Genomic DNA, 21,868 nt, shown 5'->3' with positions numbered 1-21,868 from the left:
TAAAGCAGGCTTATGTTGAGTTCAATTCAAGAATCTGAGACTGAGGGGGGGTGGGGATCTCTTGCCGGGGGAATATCAGGCCAGGTTGTAGATGAAGTTTGATGAGGATGAAGATGAAGTCATCAGGTGCAAGTTTCACTGTAGCAAACCCCAGCTGGAATAATGGTTGGAAGTCCGACTGATGATGTGAAGTTACTTTATTTGTCAACGTATCAACGTGAAACTAAAAACAAAAACATAACACATAATCAATATAAGCAATAATACAACACCTGTCCACATTAATCAATAAAAGGCCCATGTATCAAAACAAGTACAAGAAAAGGAAAATACAATACAATAAAAACCCACATTATAAACCAAATAATGTTCACCTTGTTCCCTTCTCCAGCGAGGCGCTATTTATCAGAGACTGGTCTCCACTCTAGGCATGTCCGTCCTTCCGTGTGCCACTACAAACAATATGATACATTTAATTTCTTATAACGTTCTCATTTCATTTCTTCATTTCAAGTTAATTCATCATCATTGTTTGCTGCTCCTACTTGCCTCCGTTTGGTGGTCCAGTTTATTCCTTTGTTCCTTTGTCCATGTTAAAATCATAAAGCTGTCGCTCTGACCAGCAACCAGCCCCAAACTTTTCCTTCCACACCTGACCCTGGCTGCCTATCAGCCGTGCCTTTAACTACAATCAGGGCCAATGCCTTGTGCACTTCCTGTGTTCCAGATACCGGTGTTCCTGAGTCCTTTCACAATAAAGGTTTTCCTCCCTGGGTCCGTTACAGAGGGTTTCATGATTAGTGAAAGGTTCAAACAGAGCATGAGGAGAGGGGAAACATTTCTGAGTGCAAGTCGTTGCTACTAACTTAACAGTCCCCCCCGGTATGTAAACTGCGCGTCTCCCCCTCAGCCTAGCAACTCCGCTGTCACGTGCTGCTGGTTGGACTTGGGCTTCATGGCACTGCTGTAGGGCTTTTCGCCATACTTCTGGAGCCTCTTTCACCAGTGGGATATTGAAGGAAGCATGTCTACCAAACAGTTCTGTATAACATTCATGAACTACATTCATGCCTAGTACACCAGGGGCATCTATTTCAGAGGCACCAGGGGGATCCTTTACAACCAAGATTCCCCTCTTAGGAATGACTGTACCTAGTACACAAACATCAAGTTCTACATAGCCCACATATGGAATGCTAAGCCCGTTAGCTGCTGTCAGTTGCAACCACTGGCAGCTGTGAGTAGAGTTGCTAAAATGCTGACGGAAAAAGGATTCCCTTATAGTAGAGACCATGGACCCCGTGTCAAGTAGGCATTTTACCTCTACCCCTCCCATATCTACAGTGACATGTGGACATGGACTTACACGTTGAGAAAGAGCTTGTTCATGAGAGCCTGTGATGCCCCCTTCTGAATTGTGGCTCTGCAAAACAGAAGGCATTAGTTTCCCGACGGCTGGTTTGTTGGAGCAAACCTTTGCGTCGGACGATACTGGGGGCGCTGAGAAGGGACCCTTTCATTATCACAATCGTAAGCAAAATGACCTGTCTGCTGGCATCGTCTACAAATCACAGGGCCATTATTCTGAGGCTGCGACCATCTGGGAGGGTGCTGTAACTGCTGAAAGCGCTCAGAGAGTTGAGTCAGCTGTTCCTGCTGCTTTCTTAACAGTTCTTTTATCTCAGCCATTTCATTTTGAGGTGGCACACTAGCCTTATCAAACACCCGAGATGTCTGGGTGGCACAAATTGAGGGGACTGAAAAGCTACGGGGTCTACCTTCTGGCAGTATACCTTCCCTCTCCCATCTGATCGCCTCACCTTGCACATCCAGAAGTGTAGCTGTTGGTTTGGCACAAACACACTGTTTCAGAGCCCTGCGAAGATCTGGGTCATTAACTCATACAGTGCCAGGCGACTTTTAGAGCAACTTTCTCACTTTTTTTTTGGACCCAATTAAATCTAGTAAACATGATTTCAATCGCGATTTTGCATGTTCCACCCCCCATACAACCCCATCTTTCAAACATGGCAGCCATTTTTGTTTACATCTGAAGAAAACATTATGGCTGATAAATCATGAATGCCTGAACGGATTTCCAATCTTTTTTTTTTTGTTTGAAAGCTGTGAACAGCCTGCACAAACATGGTGCATGATCTGTGCATGGGCGTGCATGATCTGTGCACTATAAATTACATGGGAGTCTATGGAGGCTTCTGGCACTAGTGCCACTCGAGGGGCATTTTAAATTGGCAGTAAGTGAGTTAACATGCTCAACAAATTGGTCTCTCAATAATACAGACGAGTTAGGTATGGCCTGAGGTGCATTTCTCATGATTTTTTCCATAAGTTCAAATAAAGCATGGGAGTACTCCTGTAGTGACTCACCATCAAGCTGTTTTCTAGAAAAGAAATCTTTCTGCAGGGCAACATAAGACATAGCACAGCCATACACTTCCTGCAAAATAGATAGGACCTTCTCAGGGTCCTCACGATCTTGTTTAGGCCTATACTTGATCTCGTCTTTGGCAGGCCCTTCCAAGTGATCATAAATGAAATAGGCCTGATCTACTGGGGCTAGACGTCGGGCACGCATGCTGGCACGGACCTCTTCGACCCACTCTACTATACCTATTCCCATGGTCCCACGAAACATGGGGCACCTCCTTTCTCTGGGAGCGTAGACGAGGCGGTCAGGGGCCACACCAGGTGAGTCAGATGGACCCAGAAGGGCTGGCAGCCCTATTTGGTGGAGCAGAAGTTGAGTTAACAGTTCTAACAGTAACAAGTTCCAGCTCAACATTCTCCTTTTCAGCCCGGAGCTGTATGACCAGGTCCCGCAGTTCCTGCACCTCGGTCATGATGACGAGGCAGACGTCCACAGGTGTCTCCTCTTAGTGGGATCCAAGGCCAACTGCTGTTTTTTGTCCTTAACAAATGTTACTTTTAAATCAAATAATCAAACATTTATAAACAAAAGAAAAACTAAAAGTGCAAACCAGCTTACAAAAAAAACTAGAATGACACGTCTCTGCTTCACAATTATTATCCTGCCGACAACGCCAATTTGTAACCTGGGCACTTAGGCCCGGAAACAGGAAGCCTGACAACGCCACTCTGGGAGTTTCACCCAAAGAATACCATATAGACCATGTATATTGAATACCAAAACCACAGGTTTTATGAAAGAAGTTGAGCAGAGACGTGCATTTCCAGTTGAAAACGTAAATACGTGTTTTATTAATTCAAGCAGAATGATATAGCTTACTTAATATCAAGGGCAAGAAATGGGTTAGGAATATGTATATTTATTTAAATACAAAATAGCAATATTGTCATAAGGTGTCACTTTATTACAATTATAGCATCAGTATAAAGAGAAACACACATTAGCCACACAATAAAACCAGGAAAAACATGCAGACACGTTATCATGCACTAGTATTTAAAAGCACTAAAACCCCCAATTACCAACCACCTGTTCGGACTTAACTCTGCCCACCCTTCCACTGGCAATGATATATCAGCCCTATTTGTTTAAATAATAATCTAACGAAATAAACAGCTGGTTTACACAAACAAAATCAAGTTAAACAAATGAACCCAAACAAAATAACTAAATTAAAGAGGACAAAAACAGCAGAGGCGAAACGGGAGTTTCCCCTAACAAAACAAAAAGACATAATTAATATCAATTAATCATTAGTCAGTGTCTTAACAATAAGATATATTCAGCGCGGTGGCCTTACCTCTAACAGGCAATAGCACGGCCAAACATACGGGCGCACATGGAACGGCACAGCGCAGCACAGGTAAACAGCGCTGAACAAAAGAATATAATTAATAGTGGGTAAAGAAACTATACAGCTGCCTTATAAGGCTGCCTTACCTCTAACAGGCAATATCACAGCCCTGCATACGGGCAGGCACGGCACATCACAGCTGAACACAGCGCTGAACAATAAAAACATCTATCTATAAATGCGAGAAGTCTCTGCGTGTCTGTCTGTAATCCGCGTATCTCGAGAACCGTTCGTCCCACCGGCTTCAGATTCGGCACGCGCGTTCCCCGCCGCGGCACGGAGTGCAGTGCCGGGCCTCGACCCGACCCGACGCGCGGTTTTCCCTACCCGGCGCGAAACGTTCGGAATCTCCTTATGCGGGCTGATTGTTGACATCAGGCTGTTCCGGAGGAAATCGGCGTAAGCGCTGACTCATTGTGACATCACATCATAAAAACATGAGTCAACAAAAAAATGCCATGGTTACGTATTCTGATGTTCCTATATGGGCATAAAAGGACACAGGCAAACATATGGTCAAAACGGCTCTTATGACAACAGGTATAATGGGGTTTGCATTAAAGGGTGGGGCATTCATTCCCTATTTCAAATTCGGCACGCGCGTTCCCCGCCGCAGCAGGTAGTGCAGTGCCCGGCCTCGACCCGATCCGATACGCGATTTTCTGGAACCAGCACGAAAGGTTCGGATTCTGATGTCTGACATCAGGGTTTTCCGGAACCGGCACTGTGTCTGCATAGATCTCCATTTATGGGCATAAAATGGATGCAGACAGACAGATACGGATATCTCCATATATGAGCATAAATGGACACAGGCAAACAGATGGTCAAAGATCTCCATATATGGGCATAAAATGGACGCAAAAAGACAGATACAGATATCTCCATATATGGGCATAAATGGACACAGGCAAACAGATGGTCAAAACGGGTCCTTTGACAACAGGTATAATGGGGTTTGCATTAAAGGGTGGGGCATTCATTCCCTATTTCAAATTCGGCACGCGCGTTCCCCGCCGCAGCAGGTAGTGCAGTGCCCGGCCTCGACCCGATCCGATACGCGATTTTATGGAACCAGCACGAAAGGTTCGGATTCTGATGTCTGACATCAGGGTTTTCCGGAACCGGCACTGTGTCTGCATAGATCTCCATTTATGGGCATAAAATGGATGCAGACAGACAGATACGGATATCTCCATATATGAGCATAAATGGACACAGGCAAACAGATGGTCAAAGATCTCCATATATGGGCATAAAATGGACGCAAAAAGACAGATACAGATATCTCCATATATGGGCATAAATGGACACAGGCAAACAGATGGTCAAAACGGGTCCTTTGACAACAGGTATAATGGGGTTTGCATTAAAGGGGGAACCAGCACTGTGTCTGCAACACAGGAGCATGATTGGTCTAAGGAATGCATTGTCTCGTATTTCAGCACGCCCATACAGCGTGCTATCTGGTTGTAAACAGACTACACAGTAACTAACTTCATCTCGCTAATGTTAATGGTTTGCTGAAGACAGTATTCTGGAAGGATGTATTTTTTTTATGTATAAATCGTTATCTCAGTCGCTCTCGGACGCACAAAGAAAACGTGGAGAAAACGCTATGTCACTATGAGTCCTTGTGCTGGCATTACAGGCGGCGTGCTCACTCGTCTTAAGTGAAAATAAAAGATACAGTTTCGCTACTCACCAAAACAAAGACGGATTTGTGGAGTTGAAAGCCTACTTTACTTAGTGGGAACACTCAGAGTCCCCAACATCGCGTCTAAAATACACTTTTTTATCCAGAGAACAGAATATTTCACCGGAAGGCAAAATGTGGTCAATGGACATTTCTATTGACAAGATCTGTAGAGGGCGGTGTGGAGTAACTAAAACCTCCGGTGAAAAAGTTTATTCTCTGGTAAAAAAGTGTATTAAAGTGTATTTTAGACGTGAGGTGGGGGTTTCTGAGTGTTCCCACTAAGTAAAGTAGGCTTCCATCACCCTTACGCCGCCTTTGTTTTGTTGAGTAACGAACCGTATTTTTTGTTTATTACAGACGAGAGGGTGCGCAGCCTTTCCTGCCTCGTAAGGGCTCATTGGTGACATAGCGTCAAGGCTCATTCTAACGCTCTCCTCCTCCTCACTGAGCACACACAGCTTGAATCGGTCGATGTTTCGGTCCTAAAGTTATTAATTGTTTCAATGGCTTTAAGCATTAAATAAATAACCTGCTGAGAAACTCTGAACTCACTTACTCAGCGTTTACCATTATAAATCATTAGTTCAAAAGTGAGTAGGCTTCTGAATAACGCAGTAGCCTACAACCAAAAGAAGAAGGAAAAAAAAAACTAAAAGAAAAAGCTGCCTTCTCTGTCCTGCGGGAAAAAAACACAGATCTACAAGCCCACAACGTGTTGCATTTCGATCGGTTGTAAACTTGGAGATCTGCTATTTACGGTGCAGCACACTGGTGCGTGGACAATGACGCTCACAACTGCATGTGCGACCACCGACTGTAAACAAATCAACATGATGGATATAATTCCAGTGGAGAAACGCAAAGTTTGATTAAGAATGCACCAATGGATTGGATATACAACACTTTTCCCTGTACCCTCAGAAGTTCAGAACGTGCCGAACTAAAAGGTAATAAATCGCGGGGGCGCCCGTTTTTTATTGCAAAACTGGGACTACACATTTAGAGCACTGGTTCTCTAAGTCCTTTGAGGGAGTTTTAGGGGGTCGCCAGCTAAATGATAGGAACCAAATGGAGGACCCTTATGGGTATGGGTACAAATGGAATGGGTCCATTTGGTTCTGTATACACTGCAGAGCCTGATGCATGACAAACTGGGGGTCCTTGAAATGTAAATGGTTGAGAATCAATGATAGAGCCTTGGACATTATAATGGGGGTCCCTGGCGTATCTTTTCAAGTGGGGGTCCACGGGCTAATGTGTCCATTTGGGGGTCCTTGACATTAAGATTACAAGTAGACCAACACATGATGTGTGCCATCTAAATGATAGGAACCAAATGGACCCTTATGGGTAGGCGCATGTGTTATAGCAGCTTTGCAAAGTACAAGTACAAGATCTGCTAAGTGGGTAATGTATATGTTTTGCAATAATAATCTAAACCTAGTCTACTAAATAACTAGTAGTTTTAAATAATTGTAGTGGAATAAAAGTACAACATTTGAAGTTGACAGCTATACCACTGAGGGGGTGGTTTGACTTGGGGGGAGTGATTTAGGGGTGTAGACAAGTACCTGCTGAGTAATTTATATAGGAAAAATTAGGACCACAATTATGTTCTCTTTTAGACAAAATTATTAGGCATCTAACAAGTCCTATAGATTTGCCTTCTGACGTCAGACGGAGTTACGCAGCAGATGTAAGACGTCTTGGGATTTGTTCCTTTTATCTCTGTCATGAATAAGATCATAATTGTTGGAAAAGGTTTCACCTGAGAAATTCAGGTTAAACAGAATATTAGCTAAAAGTTGATATCTAAAATATGAGTCAACAAGGCATTTGCCACTAATGTGAGCATATTTGGTTTTATGGTCTAAACTCTGGTATTCCAACATTGAAGAGTTGTCTGGCAGCTCCGGAAACCTTTTTAGACATGGAATATTTTGCATGACCGTAACCAGACGAAAATATTCTCTAGCGGGAGTACATGCAGGCTCTTGATTTTGTAGTTTCAAAGTACAAACAAATATAGATTTCACATTTACTAAATACTAGAAACGTTTCTGTTGAAAACACTTGTACGTGAGGACTAAATTCCATGTGTCAAGATTCCATGTAGCGAATCGCACTAAACACACTTGCACGTGAGGACTAAATTCCATGTGGCAAGAAAATGATTGCAATTCCATGTGATGCTATGTTTAATTCAGACAACCCTTAAGAACGAGAGAAACCTCTCAAACCCAAACAAGCAGATCTACTATTCTGTAAGGTATATATCAACATGTAATTGTCTGAAATGTCTATTGATTTGGCACTCTATAAATAAATTACAGCTTGTAAGCATTGGGCCTTAGACGCATGAGCTACACAGCCAAACGTGTGGGTAGCGCCAACCAAACTTTTGCCAAAATGGCTTGCAATACCGTTCTGCTGGGCTTCCCTGACACTGAGCTTTTTTTTTTTTTTTTTTTTACTGCGGGAGAGTGCAATCGTTCAGAGCTCCAAGCAACAAAGGCGAACACCCAAACAACAGTATTGCAGGCCTGCCAGGCCATTTTGAGTTCTTTGACCATTTTTGGAGGGGTGCTACTGTTATAGAAAAATATGAATGTTCCACAAGGATGAAGGATTTGAAGAATTGACAAAGATTTATTCCAAAGGCAAAAAGTTGAACAGAGCATTCACAGCATCAGAGGACAGGCCTCCTGGCCTGTCCTGTCAGCCCCTTCCGGGCACAACCCTCTCCTGTACCATTATCATACAGTTCTTATAGTCCATTCTGACAGAGATGCTATTCTAAACATGTTCTTATAACGATGTGTACTAAAGATAAAGACAACATACAAATAGTTACACACGGTACGGATTTGCTGACAGAGTGAGAGAGCAAGCATAGATGGGGGAGAGAACTCAGCTGTTAGATTGACAGCTGCAGGTACATCTGAATGAGTTAGTAGCCTTGTGAGATTCTTTAGACTACATACAGTACACATATTTGTTACTCTATAAATATTTCTACCACATTCCATCCTTTTTTTGTGAATGAATAATCTATTCATTTACATACAACAGGATATTTATAGAGTGCCAAATCAATAGACATTTCAAACAATTACATGTTGATATATACCTTACAGAATAGTAGATCTGCTTGTTTGGGTTTGAGAGGTTTCTCTCGTTCTTAACTCTTATTCTGCTTTGAACGTTCCTGTTCGCCCCAATTTTAACGAGTGAGGCGCGCCAATACGGCGCTCGTTCGTTTACCTCGTCTGATGACTGTAAGCTGATGAGGGGTCGTGCCGCTGTGTACTGTAATCACATCGCGAGCAGTGATGTTCTTAAAAATCCATTATGCGTTTACATCAACGGAGACCATTTTGCTTCCGTGTTGATTATCTCAGGCCCTGGGGCTTTGTGTGCAATGTGTCTTCCCATTGTATGCCAAGAGGAAGCGGCCACATTCACATTAATGGCATTACGCCCCCCTCTGCTGGCTGGCCTGAGAAAGCGCAGCCTGCCAGGCAATATAAGGCAAAAAAAAAAAGAAAAAAAAAAGTCTCTCAATCTACTATAACGTTGCAAAGGTAAGCCGCTTTTTGATGGCGCCAGACCCAATAAATAAATAAATAATCTGGCAGTAGTAGAGTTAAGGGTTGTCTGAATTAAACATAGCATCACATGGAATTGCAATAATTTTCTTGCCACATGGAATTTAGTCCTCACGTGCAAGTGTGTTTAGTGCTGCTGTTAGCCAGTTAGCGTAGCCTCCACTGTCTGAGCCCAATAAGCCTCATGTCTGTTGTAAAATGTAACTACTCACCGAAATAGACGGTTTTAGGGAGTTGAAAGCCTACTTTCCTTAGTGGGAACACCCAGAGCCCCCTGCACCTCACGTCTAAAAATAGCCTACACTTTTTAGCCAGAAAAGAAAATATGTAGCTTATTATTTAAGGATAATATAGGCAGGGGTCTTCAACAGAGCTGAGAGTTTTAAATGTAATAAAAAATAAGCAATGTTTTGTTGGGTTATATATTATATGTCTTAATTATTAATTGATTCGCTTGTATACCAAAATCCATTAAAAAAAGTTTCTAACTGTTCCCAGGTCAAATATGTGTGATTAAAATGTAAATTGAGATTAATTAATTACAAAGCCTGCAATTATAATTTCTTTAATTGCATCCCAGAGACTGGATTCAGTGCTGGCTAAACAGATTTTGCGGGTAAAAAAAAGTAATATAACTTAATGTATTACATATTACTCTTGATTCCAAGTAATAGGTAATATAATATTATTACTTTTTCCAAGGAGTAATATGTAATAAGTAACGATTACTCACTTTTTTTAATATTGCCCAACACTGCATTTAAGTGATACAAAACACTATACAATTTGGTATTATTAAAGGTGAGGTATAATGGATCTAAGTCAATTCAAGGTCAGTTCATTTGATCATTAACTTTCGACTTCGGGCACTTTTAAACATGTAAAAACGTAAAATAAAGAGCCAGCAAACGCAGAAGCGACCAAACGACAAGGGCCGGACATCGTTACGTGCGTCTTGATGAGTCCTTGTTAAGATAGAAACACTGATATTGATACTTACGGTTGGGATATTAACTCATTTAGTGCCCATGAAATTAACGGATTATAAAGTCCACGATGCCAGTCTCAGGTTGGCATCACCCCCGTTATCTTATTTTGAAGGCCAGAAGTCCACAGCGCAAACACTTCCGGTCTGACGTCATCACGTCCTGCGCCGGAACCGATCCTTGTCCACGTGGAGTTGTGTAATGGCGGACCGGAGCTTTTATACATGTGTAACATAAGCGAGCATCTGCCTCCATCTTCGCTTCTAAAGTGTAGTTTTGAGATAATGGACATTAAAGATGAGATCGCCCGTCCACCTCAATGTTATGGGATGACTATTTTGTGCTCGTGGAGCCGTGATGATGCGAAATCAGCGACGGATTTCGTCTCCGGACCTCCGGCCATTGTACTCGGTAATGTATCCGCCGTTACAGTAATATATTACTTTTCACGAGTATACTCAGGATTGGCACTGCGGGTACTCGAGTACTTTTCACGAGTCTTCGCGGGATTGGCACTACTATTACTTGGAAGATCCTCAAGGCCGGCCCATCTCACCACGGGGCGGTAGGACTCCTATAAATTGGTAAAAATGGAATTATGTTAACTTCTATTGATGTTTTTTTTTAAATAATTAAAATAAAATAAAAAATATCAACGGTCGTGGAGAAGAAGACGCCAATCTGTCAGCACAAAATTGAGGGCTTTTGGCCGTAATTTGACAACAAAATCTACTTTAAAAGGCTCAAAATATTTTAAAACAAATCTGAAACACCTTCCCATCCATATTCGATGTGAGACAGATTCATTGGCGCTGGTCCTGATTTTCTCAGACACATTTAAAGGTCCAAGAACACAGAAAAGACTGCCCACAGGGGCACAGCTTCAGCTTTTTTGGGCCTTCTGGGCCCTTAGCGGCCCCCAGGGTCAAAGCTTCAAATCAGTTCATTTGAGCATTACTTTAAACTTTTGGCAAAAAGCTTCAACTCCAGTTCATTTGAGCATCAACCTTGAACTTTGGGCAAAAAAGCTTCAACTTCAGCTCATTTGAGCATTACTTTCAACTTTGGGCACTTTTGACCAAAAATGGAATTAGATCTGGTTGAATTAAAATATGAATATATTTCATATTCACGGGAGGCCGTGGCAAATCAGTCAATTTGGCATGGAAAAAGGGCCAAGCCAAGTGGACATATGTTAACTTCTATTGATGTTTTCTTCAAATCATTAAAATAAAATAAATAAAAAATATTAAAAAATGTGTACTTACATGCTGGAGATTCTCCATGACTTGAAGGAATTGTGTAATAGCACAGTAAGTGTAATAGTGTAATAAGTGTAATAGTGTAATAAGTGTAATAGTGTAATAGCACAATAAGTGTAATAGTGTAATAAGTGTAATAGTGTAATAAGTGTAATAGTGTAATAGTTTAATACGTGTAATAGTGTAATAAGTGTAATAAGTGTAATAGCGCAATAAGTGTAATAGTGTAATAGTGTAATAAGTGTAATAGTGTAACAGTGTAATAAGTGTAATAGTGTAATAAGTGTAATAGTGTAATAATATAATAGCGCAATAAGTGTAATAGTGTAATAAGTGTAATAGTGTAATAGTGTAATAGCGCAATAAGTGTAATAGTGTAATAAGTGTAATAGTGTAATAGCACATAACAGTAAACTAGCAGCTATGTTTGGAAACTGTAATAACAACAAGATCCACTTAGCCTGTGGAGATTTTAATATTGACCTATTAAAATCTCAAGGAAATATAAAAACTACAAATGTCATTAATCACATGTATAGCAACACTCTTTTCCCCTTGATTACAAAGCCCACCAGGATTACAATTGATACAGCTACTCTGATAGATAACATATTCACAAACTAGAAATACTGTTCCTTCGAAACAGTGTGGGCTCGCTTCCAACCAAAAAAATTATAGTAAAAAGTGTCAAGGTCCCAGGCAATGCTCTCTTTCATTTTACTGACGTAAAATGGTAATGGAAATACAATGTAGACAAGCAGTGTTATTACATGAACTTAACGTTATGGACAATTAAATCAAAATAAAATTAAAACATAATGTGGACGGTACCTTATGGTACTTTACCTTACTGTACTGTACTGTACTGTACTGTACTGTACTGTACTGTACTGTATCATACCTTACTGTACCATACCGTATTGTACCGTACCGTATTGTACCGTACCTTACTGTACTTTACCTTACGGTACTTTACTGTACTGTACCTTACTGTCCCGTACTGTACATTACTGTACTTTACTGAAACGTACTGTACCTTACTGTACTGTACTGTACTGCACCTTACTGTAATGTACTGTACCTTACTGTACTGTACTTTACTGTACACTACTGTATCTTGCTGTACCTTACTGTGCTGTACGTTACTGTACTTTACTGTACACTACTGTACTGTACTGTACCTTACAGTACTGTACTTTACTGTACTCTGCTGTACCTTACTGTACTTTACTGTACTCTACTGTAACTTACTGTACCTTACTGTACTGTACTTTACTCTACTCTACTGTACTGTACCTTACTGTACTTTACTGTACTCTACTGTAACTTACTGTACCTTACTGTACTGTACTTTACTCTACTCTACTGTACTGTACCTTACTGTACTTTACTGTACTCTACTGTACCTTACTGTACTGTACCTTACTGTACTGTACTTTACTGTACTCTACTGTACCTTACTGTACTATACTGTACTGTACTCTACTGTGCCGTACTGTAACTTACTGTACTGTACTCTACTGTACCTTACTATACTGTACTTTACTGTACTCTACTGTACCTTACTGTACTCTACTGTACTTTACTGTACTCTACTGTACCTTACTGTACTGTATTGTACTTTACTGTACCTTACTGTACTGTACTTTACTGTACACTACTGTATCTTGCTGTACCTTACTGTGCTGTACGTTACTGTACTTTACTGTACACTACTGTACTGTACTGTACCTTACAGTACTGTACTTTACTGTACTCTGCTGTACCTTACTGTACTTTACTGTACTCTACTGTAACTTACTGTACCTTACTGTACTGTACTTTACTCTACTGTACTGTACCTTACTGTACTTTACTGTACTCTACTGTACCTTACTGTACTGTACCTTACTGTACTGTACTGTACTTTACTGTACTCTACTGTACCTTACTGTACTATACTGTACTGTACTCTACTGTGCCGTACTGTACCTTACTGTACTGTACTCTACTGTACCTTACTATACTGTACTTTACTGTACTCTACTGTACCTTACTGTACTCTACTGTACCTTACTGTACTCTACTGTACTCTACTGTACCTTACTGTACTGTATTGTACTTTACTGTACCTTACTGTACTGTACTCTACTGTACCTTTCTGTACTGTACCTTTCTGTACCTTACTGTACTTTACTGTACTCTACTGAACCTTACTGTACTTTTACTGTACTCTACTGAACCTTACTGTACTGTACATATTCTATGTGTTCTAGATCTACATTTTTTGATTCTGTGTTTGGGAACCAGCAACTGTCAAATGGACTCCAACTGTAGTGGAGTATATTGAGTGCATATACTGTAGGCTAACAATCCCAGATCACATCTGTCCTCCACTATGTCTATAACCAAGGCGTTCTTCTATGTGGCCACTCCAGACTGAGGAGTGGAGCATGGCTTTTATTGTGTTTGTGGATCTGACTTGGAAATGCATTGGTTTTGATATCTCCCTGACAACCAACAACAACCACTAATATGGCTGACTGTCCCTGCGGGCTCTAGGATATATGGCTATGGGATTTACATCCCATCGCCCGGACTTGATTCTTGATCACAGCTGTGTAATCAGTAGAGTGGAGAGGGACATTTATTTATAGTTTTAACTATAACTATAGTTTTATACATCACACAGCTTAGATATTTGGATCAAATCAGAGAGCAGACCTGTGTGAACGCATTGATATAAATAGCATATCTGAAGTGTGAATATTGCAGCCACAGCGCCTTAATATAAACATGGGTCCCTTTCCTCTGTCTCACGCTGTCCCCACTCACTAAACCCATTGGAAATGCATTGGGTGCTTAAAGTTAAACATTTTTATTTTTTTATAATTATACTACAAAACATTTCAAAAAGAAAAATACACGCACACTTCTCCTCAGTAAGCTGAACACATAAAAATTTGAATGGTGTTGAAAGGTGTAAGCGTTTAGGAGATGAATCGCGCCAAAGTTTTGAGGAGATACTGACTAGTATAGAAACTAGAAAATGTGCAATTTGGGAAATTGCGAGTGTGGTTGCCTTCCCTGCCCCGGCGCGAGTCGCTGGGATGCGCCGTCGGGACCCTGAACAAAACGCAGGGGTCCGAGGGAGACGACGTCGGGACGGATAGCGTCGGGGCCGTGCGACGCGCGATTGGAAAAGGTGCCGGTCGGATCCTGCGTTCCTGAAGTAAGGATGTGGTTTCTTGTTTTTAAGAAATAGGCTCCTCCCACGAGTTCCGCAAGGCGATTACGTTGTCGCGTCTCTCCTGAGATCGTTTGTGTTTCGTTTTGAGAGGGTCGTTCCCCCTGAAAAACACGTTTTGGCATGAAACGGTTACGTTTTGCGCATTTGTGGCGCCCCCTAAGGATCGAAGTGGAAATGCTTCTGGGGATTTGTTGAATATCCCACCCGCAATGTGGTTAAAATTTGGTGTTGACTGGATGTTTCGTTTGTGATTTATGGCTATTTCTGGCGAAACTGGCCCCTCTCGCTAACTTCGTAAGCCGGTTCCGGACGAACGGTATGGACTATCGAAATATCGCTTGAATATGTTTATCGCATGGGTCCAGAGATCATGTGTACCAATTTTTGTGACATTTGGAGAAAATATGTAGGAAAAGGAGCAAAAAGTGTGTTTTGAAGAAAATTCAAAATGGCGGAAAATCTATCCTGACGCAAATGGGCGTGGCCTATATATGGAGATGCGTCATGACCCAAGGAATCCAGGGAAAAAATAATTTTAATTTTCCGACCTACGGTTCAAGAGTTATAAGCCAAAACGTAAAGTGAGCTGTTATAGCGCCACCATGAGGCCGAATGATGTAATTATTTTTCAGTTAATCCTTGCCTGCATTATGAACCTCCTCTCCAAGTTTTGAAACTGTAGCCCCAATGGTTTGTGAGAGAAAAATAATTCAATGTGAGTTTTTGTGATTCCCATTATAAGTCAATGGGGAAAATTAATTCACTAATAAATTAATATCAATTAAACGATACAACCTTTCTCTTAGCAAAATATAAGCACACGATTCCCGATGAAGCCGGTCGATTTGACATATGGCGCGAGTGTGTGGCGCAAAAACTGTGGGCGGTGAAACGCGCCGAAAAAAAGTTTAACCCAAAGAATAAATAAAGTTTCCCTAGAACTATAGTGTGTTGCCCTGTTAGGGCAACCACACTAATAAAGAAATAAATAATGAAGATAACATACGTGTGCTCGCCTTCCAGGCGAGCCCACAATTACATTGACAACAAAATAACAAGTGGCCTACTCATAAATGATATTACTCACCATCTCCCTGTTTTTGCAATCATCCAACACTGTTTCACAAGCAAGAGGCGACCTAGAGATGACACCACCATAATGTACAGACATAAAACACCTGACGCCGTAGCAGCACTGGTGGACCTTAGCAAACAGAGCTGGGAGGAAGTCTATGCAAACGAAAATCTAAATAGGGCATATGATGCATTCTTGACTACATTTCTCAAGCTCTATGACAAGAACTGTCCAGTCAAAAAACTGACCATCAACCCCAAGAAGGAGAGCAAGCCATGGATCACCAGGGGACTAGAAAATGCTTGTAAAAAGAAAAATCTATTATATAAAACCTTTTTCTAACACAGAACAAGGGAAAACGAAAATAGATATAAGATATATAAAAATAAATTAATAAATATAATGAGTATTGGAAAAGCATTGAACAAATATGGAAGGAACATGGAAAGTATTGAACAGCATAATCAGAAAGAACACAGTAAAAATGGGCTATACTGATTCTTATGTAAAAGATTATGTATTATTCTTATCTTATTCTTATCTTATTCTTATCTTATTCTTATCTTATATCTCTATATCTTATGTATTATTTTGATAACTTTTTATCGTTAAGGGGTCTTGAGTATGCCGAGCGAATTTGAAGTTGATCCGATTAACCCCCTAGGAGGAGTTCGTTAAAGTGCAACCCGTGAAAACGGCCAAAAATGCGCCAAAACGCCACTAATTAGTCAAAATGGCTGACTTCCTGTTTGGTGCTCTAGGCCCAAAGATGTCCCTCTGGCAACTGTTTAAACTTTGGGTCATTCTACATTTAAAAGTGCACAAAATTGAACCCCCTCCCCCACCCAATACCAAATTGTAATCAATTTCAATCAGTTCCAGGTCTGCAATCCACCCATTCACTCTTCAGACACTTGGACAGCAGACATTTGGTTTCTTGCAGCGGGAGAGAGAGAGATCTTTAAAAAATACAAAATAAAACAAAACACACTATTACACTTATTACACCTATTACACTATTACACTTATTACACTATTACACTATTATACTTATTACACTATTACACTTATTACGCTATTGCACTATTACACTTATTGCGCTATTACACTATTACACTTATTGCGCTATTACACTATTACACTTATTGCGCTATTACACTATTACACTATTACACTTATTACACTATTACACTATTACACTTATTACACTATTACACTTATTGCATTATTACACTATTACACTTATTACACTATTACACTTATTACACTATTACACTATTACACTTATTACACTATTACGCTATTACGCTATTACACTATTACACTTATTACACTATTACACTATTACACTAATACACTTATTACACTATTACACTTATTGCGCAATTACAATATTACACTTATTACACCTAGACACAGTTACACTATTGCACTTATTACAAACCATTGAAAAGATAGCAAATAGGAACTATCAATAATCGACCAATCAGAAGAGGGGGCGGGCTAACTTAAACCAATTAAGAACAAGGACTTTGAATCAAGTAAAATTTCACAACCCACAAGTTTGTGCGACAAACGGTTGATGAGTTCTAGCCAAAAAAAGTAACAATCAAGTATCGACCAATCAGAGCAGGGGGCACTTCCTGTTTGGCGAAGGAAGTTTGACGCTTCGCCAAGGGCACGCCGTTTTACGAAAACTCAGGATTTTGATCACTTTTTATCGTTAAGGGGTCTTGAGTATGCCGAGCGAATTTGAAGTTGATCCGATTAACCCCCTAGGAGGAGTTCGTTAAAGTGCGACCTGTGAAAACGGCCAAAAATGCGCCAAAACGCCACTAATTAGTCAAAATGGCTGACTTCCTGTTTGGTTTCGGACATGGCGCCAAGAGACTTTTTTGTGAGTCCGGACATGATACAGGTGTGTACCGATTTTTGTACTTGTAGGTGAAACCGTATAGTGGGGCTGTTTCACACACTATAGCTGAAGTCCAATCCGAAGGGTTCGCACTTTGAAGTGCGCATTTGAAGGGCTATGACGTCACTGGGCCGCGCCAAATAGCAATCTACAAGCTCACAATGCGTTGCGTTGCGGCGCATTGTGAGCTTGTAGATCTGTGACCAGTGACATCATAGCCCTTCAAATGCGCACTTCAAAGTGCAAACCCTTCGTGTGCTCGGGCCCTAATTAAAGCTGCAAGCAGCGATGACCGGGCCCTCGCAGCTCTACTCACGTCCTATGGAAGTTTTTTTGCCTAAATATTCTAAATGATATGCGTCAATGAAATAAATAAATGCGTCAATGAAATAAATAAATAACACAATGATATAAATAAATAACACAATGAAATAAATACAAAATACAACTAAATAAATAAATGTTTTTTTTTTTTCAAAATAGTATTATGTTTTATATTTAATTGCGTTTTCTATTTATTTCTTTGTGTTTTTTATATATATCATTGTGACTTTTCAATTCAACGTTTTTTTATTTCATGATGCCACATTTAGCTATTTCATCAAGCCTTAATAGCCCAAAAATAAAATAAATGAATAATGCAATGAATTATATAAAAAACGCAATGAAATAAATAAAAAACACAATGATATAAATAGATCATACAATTAAATAAATAAATGTATTTATTTATTGCATTGTGTTTTCATTTAAGTGTGCTTTTTATTTATTTAATTGTGACTTTCCATTTAAAATGTATTTAATTTCATGATGGAATTTTCATGGTCACTTTTATCTATGTCATAAGGTAAAATTGCCAAAAAAATAGATAATAAATACAGCAATGAAATAAATTAAAAACACAATGAAATAAATAAATAAAACACAATGATATAAATAAAAATTGCAATTAAATAAATAAATACGTTTTTTTTATGTTATTGTGTTTTTTATTTAATTGTGCTTTTATTTATTACATTGTGTTATTTATTTATTTCATTGTGTTATTTATTTATTTCATGCTGTTTTGCACGCTATGCAATGATTTGATTCGTTGTCTGTCAATCAACAGCAATGGCGCAGGGCGGGACCTCTTTTTATTTCATAAGGGCTGCTTTTACGCATTTCCCTCTGCTGCTTTAACAGGACAAGCGCTTGACTTCGGTGTCTGTCAATCAAAAGGAACGGGGTGGGACCATATGGGGGGGGTTTGGTCACATGGACCAATAGGAGCCGCCGCTACCATGCTTACCATGGCTCCAACATGGCGGCGATCAACGCACACACACACACGCACACACGCACGCACGCACGCGCGCCCGCACACACACACGTCCGCACACACGTCACTGTCAGTACTGTACCGTCGGCAAGTTATAGGCTCAAAAGATTTTTTTCTTTTGTACCAACTCTACATTTTGATTACTACTTATAAACGAGGATTTCCTGACTTCAGAAGATTTGCTTAGCTCAGTTGGTAGAGCTTTGGGTAATAATGCAACCCTCTCCGGCGCCGGAGAGCAGAGTTTGAATCCCGGTGGAGATCCTTCAGCATTCGTTATTTATGTATTTGACTTAATGTTAGTATTTGTTTGATTGAAGAATGTATTAGAAGGTTGCATAGTAAAAAGTACAGTTTTAAGACAAATAACTGCTACAATGTCAACTAAAAGGATAATAAGCTTTCCGGCTTATTTACACTGGAACCACTTAAACTTTTGTACCAAGTTCATTAATTCATACATATTCAGGAAACATTAGATTGTGAATATTTAGAAATGTTTTATTTACATTTGCATTCGTGAAAGGACATGCAGGTCGAGACGAGACACTTTACCAAGTTCATTAATTCATAGGGGTGTTGTAGGCCTACCCAACTTTCAGGAAACAATTGTGAATATTTAGAAATGTTTTATTGACATTAGAATAAAGTAAATAGCCTATAGGCGCTGTAAAGTTGCAACGAAAAGAAAGCAGTGGCATTTGCGTTCGTGAAAGGACATACAGTTCGAGACAAGAGCCTCTAAATATTAGATTTAATAAGAGAGATAATAAATATTAATAGGCCTATTCAGAATGGAGAGTTTTGTTTCGGCTACTTCAGGCGCGCGGGTCTTATCTCATCTTTCTGTCATAGCCTATTAATTCATATTGTGACACTTGTTGGAATTCTGATCTTGTACTCCAGTAACTCCACTCTCATCAGCTCCAGAACAGACACTAGGTGGCAGTAGAGTAGAGTGAACTGTTGATCCCAACACAATATGAATCACAGGATAGGCTATTCTATGATCATTTCATTATGGATTTATTTACGGGATTAGTTTATGGGAACATACCGAGTAGTACACACACTAGGTCAGTCATTGTGATTAATGTTTCACTTTGACCCAGTTATTACTTAGTGAGTTTGTCACTTAGTGTTAATCTTCCTTAGAGCCAGACATATGTTGTTGATATGGATATGAAAAAAGTTATTTGTGTGGCCATCACGTTGTGAAACTAAAACATTTAAACAAAATCTGGATGCCTTTTGATCATCAAAGGAGCTGATATTAGTGAACCAAATGGGTAAATGTTGAGTGAGATGGGTTGGTTACAATGTGACACAAGTTAACAATGTCAATATTATTAGTCAATATTGTCATCATTGTTCATGGTGGTTATAGATGGATTCTCAGAGCTGATTGTGATCTCAATGCTGCAACTGTACTAGATGGCCTCTTGTCTGCAGAAGTATCAATGTTCTCAGTCTGTAATCAAATGAAGCCAGCATCATCATTTAAAAAAATTAAAAAATCCCAATATTCTGTCATTTCAGGTTGATCAAGACTTGTGTTGACTGGGAAGGACATTTACTGTAAATCAAGATCCAACTCCATCGCCAATGTAGTGAACTTAAATATCTGCTGAATGACAACGGGTCCAAATGGACATGTGCATGTCAGATTAATACTGACAGAACATTTCATTATTGCATACATGGCTCTATTAGATGTTAGAGAATTGTCAACAGCATTAGACAAATGCTGTTTGACCCTTGTGTGAAACAGAGCTGTATTATGCATGTTGATCTATATGAACTAGTAAGACACCCGAGGGTGGAATGCGACCTCAGGGTGACATGCAACCTCGCCCTAAAGGGCGAGGTCGCGCCAATTCTTGACAATCTGGCCAACCACAGCGTTTCTCTGACGATTCTAGTTGTTGTCATTCTGGGGGGAGTTTGTTCATGTTTCTGTGAGGGTATCAACCCTAGGAGACACGGGGAGAACACGCAAACTCCACACAGAAAGGCCCTATCGCTCACACCCTAGGTTTGGTTGGCGATAGGGCCTTTCTGTGTGGAGTTTGCCTAAACATGGAGATGTGGTACAGAAGGACTCATATATGGGCATAAAAAGTATGTCATGTGACATCACTTCCTGTACAGACAGTCAGACAGACAGCCATTGACTCCGACCTAACAATGGCTACTGTCTATGACGGTAGTCCCATATGACATGATGTACTAGACTATCTCCATATATAGTGTTATCCACATCTCCATGTTTAGGCCAAACAGATTCGCTCCATTTCTCCATGTATAGGTCCAAATGCCCAACGTTGAGCTTGACAACGAAACGTTCTTAACACAGCAGCCCCCATATTTACTTTAGAAAATATGTTAAATTCTAAGTACGTTTCGAGTACCGGTTTGATACAAGAGCGAATAAGCACTACACTTCTGGAATCATGTGCGTCGACTTAAAGTTGGATCCAGGCCTAATAACTTTATTTGGCCGCCCTGTTGCCACCTCCTTGTTACATTTTCTTTTCTCCAGGTGGATGGACATTCTTTCATGGACATCCTTTCATAGGTGATCTAAGTCCAGCCGCCCGTATCAGATCAGAGGATCAGATCATGTTTAGGCAAACTCCACACAGAAAGGCCCTATCGCTCACACCCTAGGTTGGGTTGGCGATAGGGCCTTTCTGTGTGGAGTTTGCCTAAACATGGAGATGTGGTACAGAAGAACTCATATATGGGCATAAAAAGTATGTCATGTGACATCACTTCCTGTACAGACAGTCAGACAGACAGACAGCCATTGACTCCGACCTAACAATAGCTACTGTCTATGACGGTAGTTCCATATGACATATTGGACTAGACTATCTCCATATATAGTGTTATCCACATCTCCATGTTAGGACTCATATATGGGCATAAAAAGTATGTCATGTGACATCACTTCCTGTACAGACAGTC

This window comes from Nannobrachium achirus, assembly GCF_963921795.1.
Source record: "Nannobrachium achirus genome assembly, chromosome: 12".
Lineage (NCBI taxonomy): Eukaryota > Metazoa > Chordata > Actinopteri > Myctophiformes > Myctophidae > Nannobrachium > Nannobrachium achirus.
The sequence above is the reverse complement of the archived record's forward strand: the minus strand, read 5'-3'. Positions refer to the sequence as shown.